This window comes from Varanus komodoensis, unplaced genomic scaffold (genome assembly GCF_004798865.1).
Source record: "Varanus komodoensis strain SLA01 unplaced genomic scaffold, ASM479886v1 scaffold14_1, whole genome shotgun sequence".
NCBI classification, from domain to species: domain Eukaryota; kingdom Metazoa; phylum Chordata; class Lepidosauria; order Squamata; family Varanidae; genus Varanus; species Varanus komodoensis.
In genome coordinates, this window is record NW_025335438.1 from 22,912,447 (window position 1) to 22,930,998 (window position 18,552).

Below are 18,552 nucleotides of genomic sequence, written 5' to 3' on the forward strand. Positions count from 1 at the left end.
GTTCATTAGTGGTTTTGTTGTTTAAGTAGCATGTTATTGCCATCTTTGCAAGGTATGTTCATGTATGAAAAAATGACATTGGAAACTGTATTGTTAAATCAACTTCCCTGATTTGATCTTTCTATCTTCATAAGGAAATCTGAAATGTTCTTAATGTATGAAGGAAGTTTATGCACTAGAGGTTGAATTATGGAGTCAATATATAGTGACATTATTTCAGTGACAGTATTTTTGCATGAAACAATAGGTCATCCTGGTTTCTTGTATTTTATGGTGACATGTAAAATGTTCCCGCTCTGGAGAGAGGTCTATTAAAAGGTCAGCCAATTTCCCTTTCCAATAAGTTTTCATGTAAGAATTTATGGGAAATATTGTATTTTTTTTCTGTTTGTGTCAGCTGTGATATCATGATCAAGGAATTTTTATGTCATTTGGCTGACTTATACCTTCAGAAATATAGTCATCAGATTTCATCACAACAATTCCTCTTTTCTCTGACAGTTTTATGACTGTGTCCTTTATAATTTGAAGTTGGTTAAGGGCCTATCTTCACATACTGGGCGTCTATATGGGTTTGGTATCCTGGCAGAAATTGTATGACAGATCATCACATGGGTTTAGAGTATGAGTTTTACTCTCAGTGAGATTATTTTCACCTGCATAATTTTTCAAATGCTTAACATCAGTATTCATTCATTCATTCATTCATTCACACACACATTTATGCACTCATGAATAATTAGCTATCTCTTAGGATGTATCTTTTAATTTAAACCATGCTCTTACAGCCACATTTGGAGAAGGAGACATTAGTATAATTCATTTTTATGAAGCTAATATTATTGTGATAAATGACCAAATTGTTCATGGAGACCATATTTTAGAAGTGAACAACTAAATATACTGCTGCCTCTTACAAAATATGTTCAACTAAATACAAAAATTGTGTGAGAAAACAAACATTTATTATAAAGAATTAATGCATTAGATCATAGAGGAGGGGAACACAAACTAGTAGTTTACAACATAATCTTAGAGACACTTGCATAGAAACATAGAACAGTAGGATCAAAAGGGGCCAAGAAGACCATCAAGTCCAACCTCCTGCTGGAACAGGATACCAGTTACATGATCTCACTGAGAGAACTGTCTGTTTTCTATTTGCAAGCCTCTAATGTGGAAGAGCACACAACCTTTCTTGGCAATGCTATGACTCTATATCTAGGCACACAGAAACAAGTTTTGAACTTGGGAATAGGTGCATCAAGAAGCATAACAGATAAGGGAACTGCTTGTGGAAAGTCTAACATTAAAGAAATAATAGCAGTTCTTAAACTTATAGCTTGAAATGATACTTGAAATAAAATTCAAAATACAAAGAAGGTTCTCCAGGGATTTCTGCTAGGTCAGCTCATGATATTGGCACTGCATTTCACTAGTGTAAAATAATTTGCATTATTGCTCTCATTGCATTGGTCAGTGCCCACTGAATTTATATTTGTTTAACTAATGTAACTTAACATCCATCAGATAATATCTGCTAAAGAACTATGGTTGCTGTACTTTAATCTCCTGGATAGTTTCCTTGAGAACAGGGAGAAATCTATTTGAATTATACCATGTAGGCAAAAATATTCCCTATTTATATTCTAGTCAATAAGCATAAGATCATTTCATTTTTCACTGGTTATACCTTTTATATAGATGCAGTTGAACTCTGTACCACATGCACTCAACTCCACACTACCCACATTAGATTAAGATATAAATGTGTGTGTGTACACATACACACACCCCACATGCATATACTCAAGACACCTTATATTTAAAGGGCATGTCTCCCTCTTAGTGCAGATCACTTTGTCAAACTTATCTCATGTTCCACCACACTGTGAATGTCATTGCTGGTATTGTCATCTGCCAGTAATGTTGACCCCATGCCCTGGCCTTGACAGCCCTGTTCAGTTCTTGTAAACTCAAAGCCATGGCTTCCTTTATGGAATCAAGTGATCTCATCTTTGGTCTTTCCCTTCTTATCCAGTAAGTTTTCCTTCACCTAAAATACAACAGCTTCAGTTTAATAACTTCTGCTTCCAGGACAAGTTCTGACTTGATTTAATCTAGGACAAACTTGTTCAACATCCTAAATGTCATTAGGATCTAAAATATATTTTGAAGTTTGGCAATGTTCATATTCTGCACCAAGGAATTATAAAGTTCAGTGACATCAAGACTTGCTAGGTAAGGAGCACATGAATGACCTTAATTGCTAGCATCTAGACAATAGATACTTCCATTTACTTCAACAGGTGCTAGTAATAAACTTTATTTCATCACTAATTATACAACTACTTTATGGCAGAAATTTAAATTATTCTACTAAACAGCATTTATACAAATTGGAAGCACAATATGGCAAAGTTTGAAATGCCTCCTACTCTTCTATTTGCATTTTGTTTTTACTAGCAGCTACTCTAGTGGCAAGTAAAGAAGTAGAGTAGCACCCCTGTGGAAACTGTTGAACAATATAGCTGGTGTGAAAATTATCTAACTGTATGTCATTAGCATCTAGGTCTTACTGTACATTCCCACTGAAGCCACATTCTCTAAGAAAGTAATTTACTTTCTTCATCAAGTTGTCAAAACTTGCAAATAATCAACAGTGTAAATATAATAAAATACCCATTATCCATAGTAAACAACATGACCTATAAAAAAAGAAAGGTAACTGTTTTAAAGGTGCAGGGTAAGCCCTAAATGATGGGAGGAGGTGATCCTGTGGCCCCCAGACAGAATCTAGGGAAGCACAGGGTATGTCACATTCCCAGAGCTGTGCCATAACCCACTCCCTCCCATCACTTTGATGCCAGTGTAGAAATAATTGCTTTGACTCCCTTTCAGAGGTTGGAAAATCAACCTCAGAAAGGACAGTTCTACAGGTCCAGGGAGGAGAGGAGACTGGGGCTATGTGAGGTACACTGATGATGTCTCAGTCACGTCCCTATCTGAAGTGCTTCAGCTAGAAATAACTTCCAAGTTGAATTTCACAGCAGTTGATATGGGGAGGCAGTGATTCCCTCAGCTGCTCCTCCCGCTCTTCACTGGATGCTGCTAATCCTTTGAGTTTGGAGGGTTTTGAACATCAAGTTGACAGTCAATAGGTCGACACCTGGAGACTGCAATCCAATAATCACTTTCACACTTCCAAGCCAACATGTATAAGGTAAGGTAATAATCTAGAACCTTCTTAGCTGAAAGAAGAGTTTATTGAATTCAGTGGATTTATTTCTGAGAAGGCATGTGTGGAATTGCACTGTTAGTAAATAATTAGTTGTTTGAGCTAACAACAAAAAGATCTATATAAAAAAAACAAACACAGCTAGACTATGAGTAATTGTAAAATCCAAGCATGTAGTCAAATAAAAGGATAAAATTATGCTGCTCATATATGTTCCACTAATGTTTATAGTCTGGAAATATTCTATTATTATTCTAAAAGCAAAATAAACAAATAAACAAAGTTACCCATTGCATAACATATTTGAATACATTTGTTGATGTCTATTGGATTACCTTACAATGTACATTTTTAATATTGTTTTTACATCATTTGAGGTACCATCATAACTCTTGTACCACATGTGTAAGCAAAGATTCATAATATAAATATTCCTCCACTCAGATTCACTTAGACTTTGGAGCACTTCCTTCATTTTAAAAGTAATCAGCTGTGATCCCCTGGAACAATTTTGTGTGGGGAATGGTAGTGACAGAGAATGGAGATGAACATAAATTATGGGATATGGTCCTTTTCTCACAGAGGTTATGGGCTAAAGATCTCCCCATCTTAGCTAGTTGTCCCCTATCATTCCTTATCCCATTGGTACAATAACCTCTTGCCATCTGCAGGCTGAATGCTATGTTGGAAAAGGTCTAAGATGGAAGAAAAGAAGTGAGGCATCTCCCCTCCATTAAAACATGTTTTTGCTTTGGACTGTTCCTCCCAGCAGTTAATTCTGAAGAGAGGCACACTGCCATTTTAGAATGTGGAAAACCTGCTCAACTCCAGGAAACTACTAAATAATTAGTGGTAGGCATAACTGTGATTGTGTGCAGAAGTAGGATAGGCAGAAGGGAAGGATCACGGGGGAGCTGCCTTGTCCTGAATCAAAGTACAGGTCTTTCTACATAGCTGAGTCTTTTCTAAATGCACTGGCAACTGCATTTCATGATTTTGGACAAGATACTTTTGAAACTTTACATGGATATTCCAGGGATTGAACCTGGGATTTCTTCATGTAAAACATGTGCAGTACCACTGTGCTCTGGTCTTTTCTCTTAAGGACCAAATTAGAAAACAGGTTTAAAAGCCTTAGCATTTACTTTCCTTACTTGTAAAAATGGAAATAGCAACAATGTCTATGTGTTTCCCAGGTGGCAATAGCTAATGATTAGTGAAAGACATTAGGAGACAGAGTACCCGGAGGAGGGCCCTCTCTGCGGTGGGGCCCCGACTATGGAATGCGCTCCCCAGAGAAGTCTGCCTGGCGCCGTCATTATATGTTTTTCGGCACCAGGTCAAGACCTTTTTATTTAATCAATATTTTAATGTGTTTTAATACTGAATTTTATTGTTGTATTTTATTAATTTGCAGCCAGAGTGGATTGTCAATTTATCTATGTTGTAAGCTATTCAGAGACGCAAGTAATTGGATGGCATACAAATTTTATAAATAAATAAATATAAGGAAGACAGCAAGATGGGAGATTGGGTTGGAGAAAGTCCTTTCTGGTCCCAGTGAAAGTAATTACTTTAATGCTGCTATTTGCCTTGGATGGAAAACTCTCATCAGCTCCAATAGAAACATAGCCATGTTTTGAGGTCAAACATTACAAAATGAATGCAAGAACTAACTCATCCTGTGTACTGTTTATATTGAATATTATTTTAGATTTCATATTCTTCCTGGTGAGTTAGAGTATTATTTAAACTGCTTTGATGCAATGAATCCAACCAACAGATTTAATGCATAAGTTGCTTTATCAAAATGCCTAATATGACTTGATAAGCTTTAAAATTACACAGCATAAAAACAGTAATAAAACAATATAGAAACTGCCTTATAGCTGTAGTATAAAGATGTACATGCACAATGAAAGCCTTCTTCAGGTCACTGCATATCACTGCATATAAATTAGACCCATGTGTGATCATTTCAGTTCAAGAGTGGTAAATCATTTTTCTCAGGTCTCTCCTGGCTGCTGCAGGATGATTTGCTTTAATTGCAGAGTCTGATGGCCTGAGACTTTTATTTCTCAAAGAATACTTGCTGCAGCTGGCTTCTAATAAATGAGTGTAGGTTATATAATTCTTTTACTGGCATCCTTTATGTATCTGCATGCCTTTGGTTTTAATTTGCTACTATATAAACCTTAAAGCAGGACAGGATAGGGTGTCCAGGAGAGCAATCATATGCCCTCTAGACACCATCTCTAGATGGTCATAGGATTGCTCAGATTCTCAACTCTGAGGCTGGATAATTGTTCAAAACTCAGACCTGGGAAGGAAGACCACATTCAGATCCCATCCCACCTGCACAGAAAGAACTGGGCCAGCTGCTTTAGTAGGTGCAGTTTAGTGGATGGGGAAACAAGTGGTGTCATGTATCCTGGCTGCATCTCAACCTCCTTCCCTCTCCGTCAGTCTAGCTGTTTGCAGAGTGGAAAGTTCAAAGTTGGCCTTTGCCACTGCACAAGTCCTGCTCTGCATAGGATTTCTATAACCATCTAGGTCCATAGGGTTATAGGCCTTGCCACAGGATTGTGCCCCACCTGTAGGACTGCTTCAAGGATGCGGGCATAAACAAGCCAAGGGTCAAGAACAGGAAGCCAAGCAGAGGTACAGATATCTTGAGACAAGATAACAGGGCAGGATACAGGGGAAGGAAGGATATATGGCAAGGCTCAGACAAGATGAAGGAGTCAAGCTACAGCTTGCTGGCAAACCTGCATTGCTGAGGCAACAGGGCAAAGGAGATAACAACAGGAACCAAATACAGCAAAGGTCAGGCAAGGAACAAGAGGTGAACCCCAGCACAAACAGCAAGAAGTTGCTAAGGCTGAAACAGTGAAGCAGGATACAAGCAGCGAGGCAGGCAACATACAGGCACTATAGGAAATAGGAAGACGTGTGTTGCTGAAGCATCTTGCCAAGATACAGGATATGTAACAAAATACAAGAAGGGCAAAACAAACTGGGAAACCTGTTGCATGTTGCTAGTGAGTGAGTTCCAGCTAACAATGTAGGAGAAAATGTTTCAGTTTGTTTTTTTCAGGATTTAATCAGTTCACACTGAACATGGACTGGGATGCATGCTCCAATTGAACGGTTTAATCTGTTGTGTTCATTATTTTTTATGTTTTAGCTCTGAACTGTTTACCAGTCTGGAACCTGCCTAGATGTGGAATATGTACAAGAAATCTGTTTTGTGTGAAAAGTCCACCAGATTCCCTTATTTTGCCTTCCTGGATTCTGATCTGCTTTGCTGTGGCCCAGAGTCCAAGCTCCTGGCGAATGCACACAGATTTTGTGGAGCACTCACCATGAACTGAGCTAACAGCAGAGAGCAGGGACGAAGGCTCAACACTTGGAATTCTTGCTGCTTTTCCAGGTATAGCACCACCACTGCCAGCAGTGAGTAGGGAAGAAGTTCAGCCACCAAGAATGGTGGCTGGCCCTACTGGCAGTAGTGAGCAAGGAAGGTTGACCACTGAGTATGGCTGCACAACCTGGGCTTCTGAGAGCTCACAGACTTCCTGTTAGCTAGTTTTGCAGGATCAGGCCAAGCATGATAGGAAGTCCTCAGACTCTAGTGGGACATGTTCTGAAATGGTTCATCCTACCCACCCCCTACCCAATCAAGTCAATTATGCAATGCTATTTTTTGATCAAGAAGTGTTTGATAGCATGCTAACATCAAAAATGTGCATGAAAAATGTGACCTTTTGGAAAGATATGCAAGTAACACCTTAATAATAGGGAGAAGCCTGCTGCAGATGTCTTGGGTAATGAATACCTGTGGCCATAATCAACCCTATAACCCAGTCTCCCTTCTTTCTTTATGGTGTGGTTGCAAGTGCTCCTATGGGGATTGATATGTAGCTTCATGGGGATTATGACAGCGAGATGTGGAGGGGGAGGGTGATATGGGCAAGTTAACTTAATTAACAGACCCAGGAAAAGAGTGAGAAGCTAAAGCAGCAGTATCTTGATCAAGTTGATCTTGGGAATGAAAGTCCTAAATCTGGAGCATGGTATGTTCCTCATGATGTTGATCTTCTCCTTGCAACTTAAAATCAGGTTCAAGCATCACTGCACATGAACATCAAAAGTTCTGCAGTTAACGTAAACATGACTGAAAGCCTCCTTTAACAAAACATGTCAGGGCATTAAAAGTGCATTGTGGCCACTCAAACCACAGACTGTTGATAGATATAAGTAGTGGGGATAGCAGAATGCTTTAAAAAAATACTGCATGCAATTTTAATGAGAGCCTAGCGCCACTGAGCCAAGGCATCCCTGTATTTTCATGCACTGCAGGCTTCCTTGACTAATTAACTTCCCAGAACAGGTAAAGAAGCAGGAAAGAAAGCTCCCTGCTGAGAGAACTGCATTTGCAACTCAACTAGGGGCTAAGATGAAAAGTCAGCTGACAGTTGAGTCATGCTACATCCGACCAGCAGCAAAACTATTGCCAGCTGAGCCACATGGTGTGAGAAACTAGGCTGAGGAACTGCATTTATCAAGAGAGGAGCATTACAGGGTTGCAGTTAGCAGGCAGGAAATGGAGTGAATGACAATCATGTATGTTCACTGGGACAGGTACTGGAGAAAACAGGAACAGACTTGCTCTGAAACATAGTCATATAATGCAATACACTACTTTGAGGGGGGTGGGGAGACAATGAAAGAGAGAGAGAGAGAGAGAGAGAGAGAGAGAGAGAGAGAGAGAGAGAGAGTTGGGGCTAATGGCATGGGTAATCCTGTGTTGCTTCCTGCCAGAAATACAACTACTAACAATAGCACCAATTATTGTTGAACAGTGTACTGGACTAGCTGGGTTAGTACTGTGCATGTTCTCTTCATGTGATTCTTCCTATATTGAAAAGTGCAGCTGTGTTTGCTTCCTGCTGCTACTGACACAGAACTCTGACAAAAATTGTGTCATACAATGTAGGCATCAACCCCAGGACGCATTGCTATGCATAGTGTCACAGGCTGCCCTTCCTCCCCACCCTCTTCTTCCAAGCAGATCTAGACAAGAGGCTTCTAAGCACAGTCTTGATAATGTAGCTGCAGTTCTTTCAGGGAAGCAGAAAAGGGTACTCTCAAGATTAAAGAGAGCTTGCTGGGGGATGGAAATGCCCCTTCATGCAGTCAGTTCATCATCAGTTTCATTATAGACACAGTGTCACTCCCATCTTCCTAGGATGAAAAGTTTGCCCCACATTATAATCTACAACTGAGGACCAATTTGACATAGCACTTTCTGCCACTAACTCACACACAACTGTTGCTGGAGATGATTCCATGAGCATATGCACATAGCAAAATCACTTGAGAAGTCTCCATTTATATGGGAAATGAGCAGGATTCTCACTTCCTTCCTTGGCTGCTTAGAACCTTGCACCCTTGCACCTTCTTGGCATGTCTCTACTATGCTACTACTTCTTTCATATTACCTGTTAAGGAGAGGAGTCAACAAAGAGTTCCTGATTGCTTCCAGGAAACAGCAAAGCTCCACAAGGACCTGGGACTTCTATGCAAGTGCATAATTTCCAGTGATGTTCATCCACCCTGAACACACTGTCAGGTGCACACTGACCTGCCCAGCATGGGTGTACCAAGACAAATTGAATTCACTAGAGATTTATGTAAGCCTATCACATTTTGATAATCTACCTGATACTGGAAATGGAGGCAGGGTTGTCTATAATCTTATTGCTGAAATGCAGGCCCCTCTTCATGCCTCTCCACCCCCAATTTATGACCTTTTCAATAAACCAATATGCAACATTTATACAGCTCCAGTATCAAAATGTCAGAAATTAGATTGGAATTCTGAAAGTTCACGTGTTCAACATTCATTTCAATGCTACAAATTTCCCAGATGTGAATGTAACTTACTTTGAACACATGCTGTTCCAAAATTGGATCTTTCTGTACCCATGACTAATGGTTGAGATGTCATGGCACAAACCTTCATTTTGTGTTTTGGAATTCCACAGCTACAGCAGCGTTTGACCATTCTGACTATATGAATATGTGCAGAATTTAAATGAAATGTTGACAGTTGTTCTTTCATTTCATTCAATTTGCATTCTTGATCAAATGATATTGTCTTAGTTGGTGACCAAAACCATACAAATGGAAAGTTGCCAATTAAGGAGCTGATGTATTAACAAAACGTATTCATCTGGACAACATATCTTAGGGAAATGCATGATTTACATAAAGTCCCTGTAGAAAATCATACCAATAAATTTGGCTATGTTTTAATGGCATGTAGTCATCAAATACTCATGTCTCTGCATCATATAAAACATTTATTTACAATTACATTTGTAACCAGTGCAGGCTGTTAACTCAGCATCTCATTCTACATTGTGGATTCTCAACAATGATCCTTAAATATAATCCACACAGCAACTCTCTCTCTCTCTCTTTTAATGAATAACATTATTGTAATTTCTCCCCCCCCCACCCCCCCTTCGCCTCAAGACCATCCAATTTACTACAGCTGCACAGTGGCATGGCATTCTTTTTGACACAATGAAAAGAAAACCTGGGCAAAATTTAAAGTACATATAACTCATTTAGAAATAAATATGAATTTAATTAGGGAAGAGACTATACTGCAGTTCCGTGTAGGCATTTGATATTTCTGTGGACTGAAGGGAGAGAACCTGATTGTGCCTGCTAGCCCCACCTCTGTAACATAGCAGGTGTCTGTGTTTAGAAAAGGACCTCTACACAAAGGCTTATGCAAATCGACATGAACCTGCCATTGGCAAGAGAGCCTCTCTTCATTTACTTACCTGTGAGAGCTATTAGTTGGGTGACCACAGGCGAGACAACCTCTGCAGTGGTCCCACACCTGTTCAATCAGTTGCTCTTGTGGGTTGCCATGCTCCCTCATTGCTGGCTTTTAAGAAGGCCTTGCAAATATGGTATTTTACTCTATCATTTTCTAGAATGTATTGCTTTTGTTATTTTTTCATTGGTTTTTATTGTACTTACTCTACAATACTTACCATATTCTCGTGTTGGCCTTATGTGCTTTATAACTTTATGCCACCTTGGAATGCTCCTGCTAAGAAAGGTGACCAGGAAATATCATAAGCAAATAAGTACTAAAGGATCAGCCTGCAGCATCAAAAGTTACACACTTTGTCAAATATTTTTGGCTTTTCATGTATAGCCCCTAAGTATACACTTTTTGCTATAAGTTGGGAACGTATATGAAAAGGATAGGGTGTCATACACACACACACCAGTCCCAACACTAGCCATCTGCTCAGCTTCTGCCTCCTCTTTCTAATCATCCAGGACTTTATTAGGTTTTAAGTACAAGATCACCATCATGGTGTCATGAACACTCTGAAATATGCCCTAGCCATACCTAGGCCTTCCACACACTAAATAGGAATAACCTGCACAGAACAACAGAGTTGCTCAAACAAGAGTCACAAGGCTCTTGCTAGTACCATGCTTCAGTATTTTCCAGAAGTGCTGTGATTCAGTGGATAAAAGAATCACACACATTGCCCTGTGAAGTTGGATGTGGGAGCCAGTGTAAACAAGAGACTAGGTGCATATTTATGGACAGACCCAAAGCACTGCAAAAAGCTTGCTCCAAGCATTCATGCCAGCACATAGTCAAAGTGAACCCTCTTCTAAGTAACTGGTAGCAATGGGGTGCCCTGCTGAATAGCAATCACGTTCAGAGATAACAAACCCAGTGGTAGTATACGAGTACATGCTCCAAGATATAACCAACTGGCTCTGCTTAGGCTACTGTTGTTCACAGTAGTGCTGCAACTTAGCCAGTTCACCCGTGCAATGTGGATTCAAAGAAAGGTGAGTATCCTGAAGTATCTCTGTTGCGAGGGGAGAAAACCTTCATCAGTCAGTTCAAAACAGACAGACAAAGGCAGAAACGAAGAAACCAAAGTGAAACCGTCATCAGAGAAAAACCAGTGACATCATAAACCAGAATAAGAACATAGCCTGCTGTTTCAATAAATTAAATTTCCTACCAAAAATCCACATGGAGCAATAAAATAAAATACTGAGCTAAAATATATAAAAGCAGAGTCAAAGACAGGGATAGAGCCAGAGTTATTTATTTATTTATTAAAACATTTCTATGCCTCCCCTTGCCGAAGCCTCGGGGCGGCTCACAGCACAGAATAAAATACAATAAAATACAAAAATAACAATATAAAACCAACAATATAAAATAAATAACAATATAAAAGAAGTCGCCCTGGCCAGATAAATAAGCAAATATTGTTAATAATTAAAATGACGTTTAAATAAAAAGGTCTTCACCTGGCGCCGAAAAACAAATAACGACAGCGCCAGGCGGACCTCTCTGGGGAGCGCATTCCATAGATTGGGCGCCACCGCAGAGAAAGCCCTCCTCTGAGTACCTACCCTCCTAATTTCTTTCACAGAGGGTTCCCGGAGAAGGGCCTCTCCCGCAGATCTCAAGGGGCGGCCGGGCATATATGGATGTAAGTGCTCCTTCAGGTAACCAGGACCCAAGCCGTTTAGGGCTTTATAGGTCATCACCAACACCTTGAATTGGGCCCGGACTTCAATGGGAAGCCAGTGAAGCTGACGGAGGACTCGAGTCATGTGAGCATAACGCCCCGTCCCCGTCAGCAGCCTGGCAGCTCTATTTTGAACCAACTGAAGTATCCGGACCGTCTTCAAGGGAAGCCCCACGTAAAGCGCGTTACAGAAGTCAAGGCGGGAAGTCACCAGCGCATGTGTCACCGTCGCCAGGCAGTATATAAACATACATACATGTATATAAACATGTATATAAACATACATACACAAAATGGCATGAGGTAGTCATTGGGCTAACAGTTCTTATTCACTTCTATACAAATTTTGTATGGGCCAAGATAATTTGCTGCTTGCAGCAATGGACAAGATGCTCCTCATGCACAATGTGCACATGGGCATGCACATGCACACACAGGCATTTTGTGCCTAATCTGGCCACAAAACATAATCCTGCACTCTGCTTGAGGGCAGCAGAGCAGCTTGGGACAGGCCAACTTAGGGATTCAGGAGAAACAGAGGTAGGGTTCCCATGGATATCCCACTCCCCACCATCTGCTGCCTGAGACAATTGCCTCCCTTAGTTTAATGCTAAGGTTCTAGGCTGACTACACACAGGCTTGATATTTTTCTCTTCTTCTTTTGATCTAGGATCCTTCACTATACCTCAGTTCCTCTTTCAAAGGAGTGCCTTCAGCTCTGCTTGCCTGATGCCTGCTAAAAGAATTTACAGAACTCAAAGTTCTGTGTCAATTAAAGAGGAATTCTCTGCAATGTTTCCCTGTAGTTGATGTCAGGCAATAAAAAGTTACCAGCTGGCATTAGAGAAAAAGAATAATTTACAATGGGGAAAATGCTGCTAGTGTTTAGTCTCTTTCTATATTTAATGAGATTATTGAAATGTGATTGCTACTTCAGAAAGCAATTACATGCAGCATTTTAAGGATTTATCTTAAAAATGCAATGTGGAAGATGTTGGAGGTGTGTGATCTTAGCAGCAAGGAAATAGGCTGACCCTGAATATGTATATAATCATACATAACCTTCCTGACCTTATAAAATAGTCTGGGACTTTCAGTGCATACATTTAAATAATCTACTAATGTTACTTTAAGTAGTTTTTTATACAGAAAAAGCAGACTGCAACATTAGAAAAGAAGTGATACAAATCCAAAGGAGTTACAGTCAACTGTAAGTAGCTCAGATTTATAGTCAGAGGGTTTTTCGATTCCTTGGTAAAATGTATTGTCAATTTTTTTCCCACACTGCTAATGCAATTCCAGTCTTCTATTATTTGATTTAGTACAGCTAGCTCATGTTATTTAATGTGGTCTTTGTATGCAGAGTCATGAAGAATGCTAGATACATTACCATAGCAGTCTCTCCCAAGGGTCTGACCATGTGATTATAGAGAAAAAATAATGCAGATTATAAATAATAATCAAAAGAACAGCATAGGATACTCCAATCTTTTGCATTTTTAAAATATATATTCAGTGATACAAGTTGTTAAATCACCACATGAGCATGTTTATTTAATAAAATATAATATGAAATCAGTTCCTGAACAGTAGCCATGTTATTAAGGGACAACAGGAAGAAAGACTCCTTGTTGCCCTAGCAAATTAATATTTTCTATAAATTTCACAGAATTGTGAATAAAACTTTTATTAGAATCTAACTCTTTAAACTCTGACATGTGCACACACAGGAAGAAAGTGTCATGCTTAAATGTTCCTGCATGGAGAAATATCCTTAAATGTAAAACATGAGCATTCTAAGGAAAAAGATTTAGCCTAGTAGTAAAGTAAGGGACACCATTTATCAGTCAATTGCTATTCATTTGTAAATTGATCCTAAACAAGCTTCCTGTCCCTTTTGCTTTTGGAGATAACAATATTCCTCACTGGAATCATGGCATGGGCACAGAAGTCAGTAATAGATTTATTTAAATATAATATGTGCATGTGTATATGCATGCACGTGCATGGAGAGAGAGAGAATTAAGTCATTTGTTACATTTATAACTTGCCTTTCATCCAAGGAACCTAAAGTGACATCCATGATCTGACTCCTCTCCATTTTATCACCTAAAAAAGTAGCCTACTACTACTATGAAGTAGTTTAGGCTGAGAGTCAGCAACTGGCCCAGATTCACTCAGTGAAGTTCATGGCTACATGGAGACTTGAACCCTGGTCTCAATACCACACAACACTGGCAAGAAAATGCCACTGCCTGTGTAACCAACATGTCACTTTGCATGCACAAAAAAGGAAGCGAGAGTAGAGCTCAGATTTCTTAGAACCTGAAGTTCTAAGAAATACGGGGGGGGGGGGGGAAGTAAAAATATCCTAAGGTGGAGAAAATAGGAACGGGAATGCTTAGTGTGCCCAGAATGTCACTTATAAGAACATAAGAAGAGCCCTGCGAGATGAGAGCAAGGGTCAATCTAGTCCAGCATTCCATTCACGCGGTGGCCAACCAGATCTGCCCAGGGACCTGCAAGCAGGATACGAGTACAACAGCACAGCACATTGCCACCCTGATTCACAGGAACTGCTGTCCATAGGCAAGCTGCTTCTGATACTGGAGGTAGCATATAGGGATCACAATTGGCAGCACTCCATAGCTTTCCTTCCATGAATTTGTCCAATCTCTTTTTAAACCATCCAAATGCGACCAGATACCCTTCTGGTAGTGAATTCCAGAGTCCACTATGTGCTGTGTGAAAAGCTATCTTCTGGCTGTCCTCAGTGTTGCACCATTGAGCTTCCTGGGATGACCCCTTGGGTCTTAGTATCACAAAAGATTGAGAAAAGTGTCTCCTTATCCACTTTCTCCATGATTTGGTACACCTCTGCCATGGCTCCAATTGCCCATCCTTTTTCTAAGCCGAGTAGTCTCTAATGTTATAATCTTTGCTCTGGCCCCTCATTCATTTGAGCTTCCCTTTCCTGCAGTTTTCCAACTCTACAATACCCTTTTTTAGGTGCACTGACAATACCATATTCTAATTTTTGTTGCACCATAGATTTGTAGAAGGACAGTACGGGCAGTTTTATTTTCAATTTCTTTCCTAATTATGCCTAAAATGAACTTTGCCTTTTTTTACAACAGTCCCACAACAGTTCAACATTTTCATTCAGCTGTACAGCAAGATCCCTTTCTTGGATAGTCACCCAGGTCCCATAAGCTTATATTTGAAATCATCATGGGTATGTGTGGGTGAAGAGGCTGCCCCGGTGGACTTCACACTTGCTCACATTCAGCTGGGTTTGCCGTTTTGAGGACCATTTTACCAGTTTGTAGAAATCCCCACTATCTTTTTTCATTTAAATGCCTAAATAGTTTGGAGCCATCAATAAACATGATTACTTCACTGCTAACTCCAAATTCCAAACCATTTATGAATAGGTTGAAAATCATTGGTCACACTACAGAGCCCTTGGGGACCCCACTATGTATGTCCCTCCATTGGAAGAAATTGCCTTTTAATTTTACTCTCTTCTTTGCTCCCTTTAACCAATTACTGATTCATAAAAGGACTTCCTTTATTATTCCATGCCTGCTAAGTTTGCTCAGGAGCATTTGGTGAAGAACTTTGCCATGTAAACAGTGTCTCCTGGATCACCCCTGTCCACATGTCTATTGGTCCTCAAAAAGTACTCTAAAAGGTGAGTGAAACAGGACTTCTTGGCTGGAAGGCACGTAGATCCCTGCCTAACAACCACCCCAGTAAGTTCTACCCTACCTCTTTCTTAGTGGGTTCCACCCACTCTCCCTCCTGCCTTCCTAATGACAACCCTTGAATAGGCCTTCATTGTCAAAGCTTCATTGTCATTGGCTTCCAGGCCACACATCCTGCACAACCAGTTTCAGTTGGCTAGGAGTCCATTGCCACCACTTTTCTCACCTTTAGTTCCATGGTGCAGTTACTAGTCTTCTCAGAAGCCCCATCCACCCCACAGCAATGTTAATTGATGACTGTGGCAGGTAAGGAGGAGTAGCTGGAATCCTGAATAGGAAACATTCACACCACACTCACACTCATACTGTGCAGTCCAATAGCATATTAATATGATATAAGATCATTTCAAAAAGCTCATGCAGGCAATTTCAGGGGAACAGTATGATACAACTTTTCACTCTCTATATTTTCTGAGTTCTGAGTAATGGTAGCAAACCCATCTCTTCTGTGAATGTCCAGGGCTCCCTCATGTCAGATTTACAAAATAAAAAGTCAGCAAATGGACCATATTGCCAACAGAGTGTTAACACTTCAAAACTGGCCAACTGCTGAGTAGATACTTTTATAACCACAAGTCTCTTTAAATGGCTGCACCATGAAATTATTGAGTCATGAATATATAGGACTGAAATGACTTGCGGCCACAAAACCTAAGTTTGTGCAGAGACATAAAGGAAATGCATTGGGAGGGATATTCTTTGCAGCTGGCATGATATGCACATAAAGTGCTTTTGAAGATGTTACCTGGGCATGTATATTCCCAACACCTGAGTTGCAGGAAATCAATAATGGGAACTATTAATGGCAGACAAGACTGTACTTTTCTAGCTATAAAATAGAGGCCATTTCTTAAAGCTTTAATAGCATATATATTACTTCAGCTCTGACTTTTTGAACCCTTGCAGAATTAATTAGACAGAACAACCTTTAAAAAGTTATGTTGTTTGTAAAAAATAAAGGAATGTATGACTAACTGGGCCATTTTATCTTCTACAGTGTCTGATAACTAATAGCCCCTCAGTTCAGGGAAAAAGGGTGTCTTGCTCTCATTTGGGGAGTAGGGCATGAAGGCACTGGGGATCAAAAGTGAGAGTTACTACATCCGTACAACAACATAAACCCAGCCAGAATATTCTTTGAGCAAGCAGCTTCAGCTAATGCTTCAGACTGAGATAAATAGATGTCTGAGGAAGAAATCTGCATGGATACCACCATAGCTCTGTTTAAGCATTCCAAAAGGGGTTAAAATCAGCAATCAGGACAGAATCCTTCAGTACCTCCCTGTCCTTGTGTTTTTCTGAAGAAGAGAACCTTCTATATCCATGGAGGCTCTCCACATGAGCCTGACCCCATTTTTAATCCTCATTCTTAAGATTATATATGCACATAGAGAAACATAATTTATCTTTGTTTATTAAATCTGTGATAAGAATTAGATTCCTTTAAGATCCATTATCTTACATTCCATCATGCTGCCCCTAATTACCACCACATTATGAAAGATAGTAATATCCTATTGCATTCTTTTAAGGAAAGCCATCAATTCTCCACCGTGCTTTCATTCAGCAAACCATCCACTTTGCATGAATTGTTAGTTAAAACTACATTTTAATTGTTAGATACAATTAAATATGGAGTTTGTAACCCAGGATCATGCTGCTCTAAATCACGTCATACTACCTACATTTACCATTGCTCTTAGGTGCTCAGTTACTACCACATTTCGGCAAGGGGCGGCATAGAAATGTTATAATAATAATAATAATTTATTGCAATAGACAATCAGTACTATGCAATTCCAATAATGTGATTTATCTAACTAAATGTAAGAAAGGTGGATACCATAAGCAATATGCAAGGGGAGGGGAGGCTACAGTGAACCTAAGAACAGTGAAATTGCCATTCTTATCAAAAGAAAAAAGAAACTAGAGCATCCCATGGCAACACATTTTAACTCTCTTGCACATAATTTTACATTTACTTCCGATTGAGCAAACAAAGTACACTGACATGCTTGATAAAAAGGAAAACTGAATCTACAGATCCCAAACCTTTAATACAGATGGTTCACTCTGGATAAGCTTTATACCACGTACAAATCTGGTTGTTGTTTTTGTTCCCCCTTCCTTAAGAATTTTCATCTCCCAACATTCCGAACCACCATTCTTGGTATCCATTTAACATCAGAGCTACTGATGAGGATGGAAGCAGAAAGGTTCAGTGCGTTTTCTCTCTCTCTCTCTCTCTCCCTCCACCCTCCCCCCACCATGGACATGCGTGCGCGCGCACACACACACACAGGCAAACAAACATATTTGGGAGGCTTTCTTTCAAATACAAATGCAATCTTGTAGCAATAATTTGTCAGAAGCTGTATTCTTCTGTGTGGCTTTGCTGTTTTCTTGACTGATTCATCCTATTTGAGTGTTCGGCCTAAACCTTATTTATACTAAAAATGCTGTTCAATAGGTGATGTGAATGCAAATGCATGGAGATCTTGTGAATTCTCTGAACTGAAAGAGAAGTTTTCATTAGAGTAACGACACGTGGAATTGTTCCTTTACTGAATCTTGGGTCTGATACACATTTTGTGTGCAAGCATGTCTGCCAGCTTCCGTTGTTTGAAAATGGAACCCTTAAAAGTTACAGCTGAAACTATGAAAATACATGAGGGGTTGAGAGTCTTTTGTGAAATGTTTTTCATCTCCCTTTGACAGGAAAGAATGTTGTTGATAACAAAAAAATCCCAACAACCACCAGCCTGCACTTGATCCTGATATTTATGCTGTACATTATGCTGATAATTGTTTCTCATTCTGCTTCAGGGTTGGTTCCATTATTATTATCTGTGTTCTTCATGTTTAGAATATACCAGACTTGGAATGTGATATGATTGCTCTCTTTTCATTTTCTATTTTATTCCATTTCACTATGCAAAGAATAATG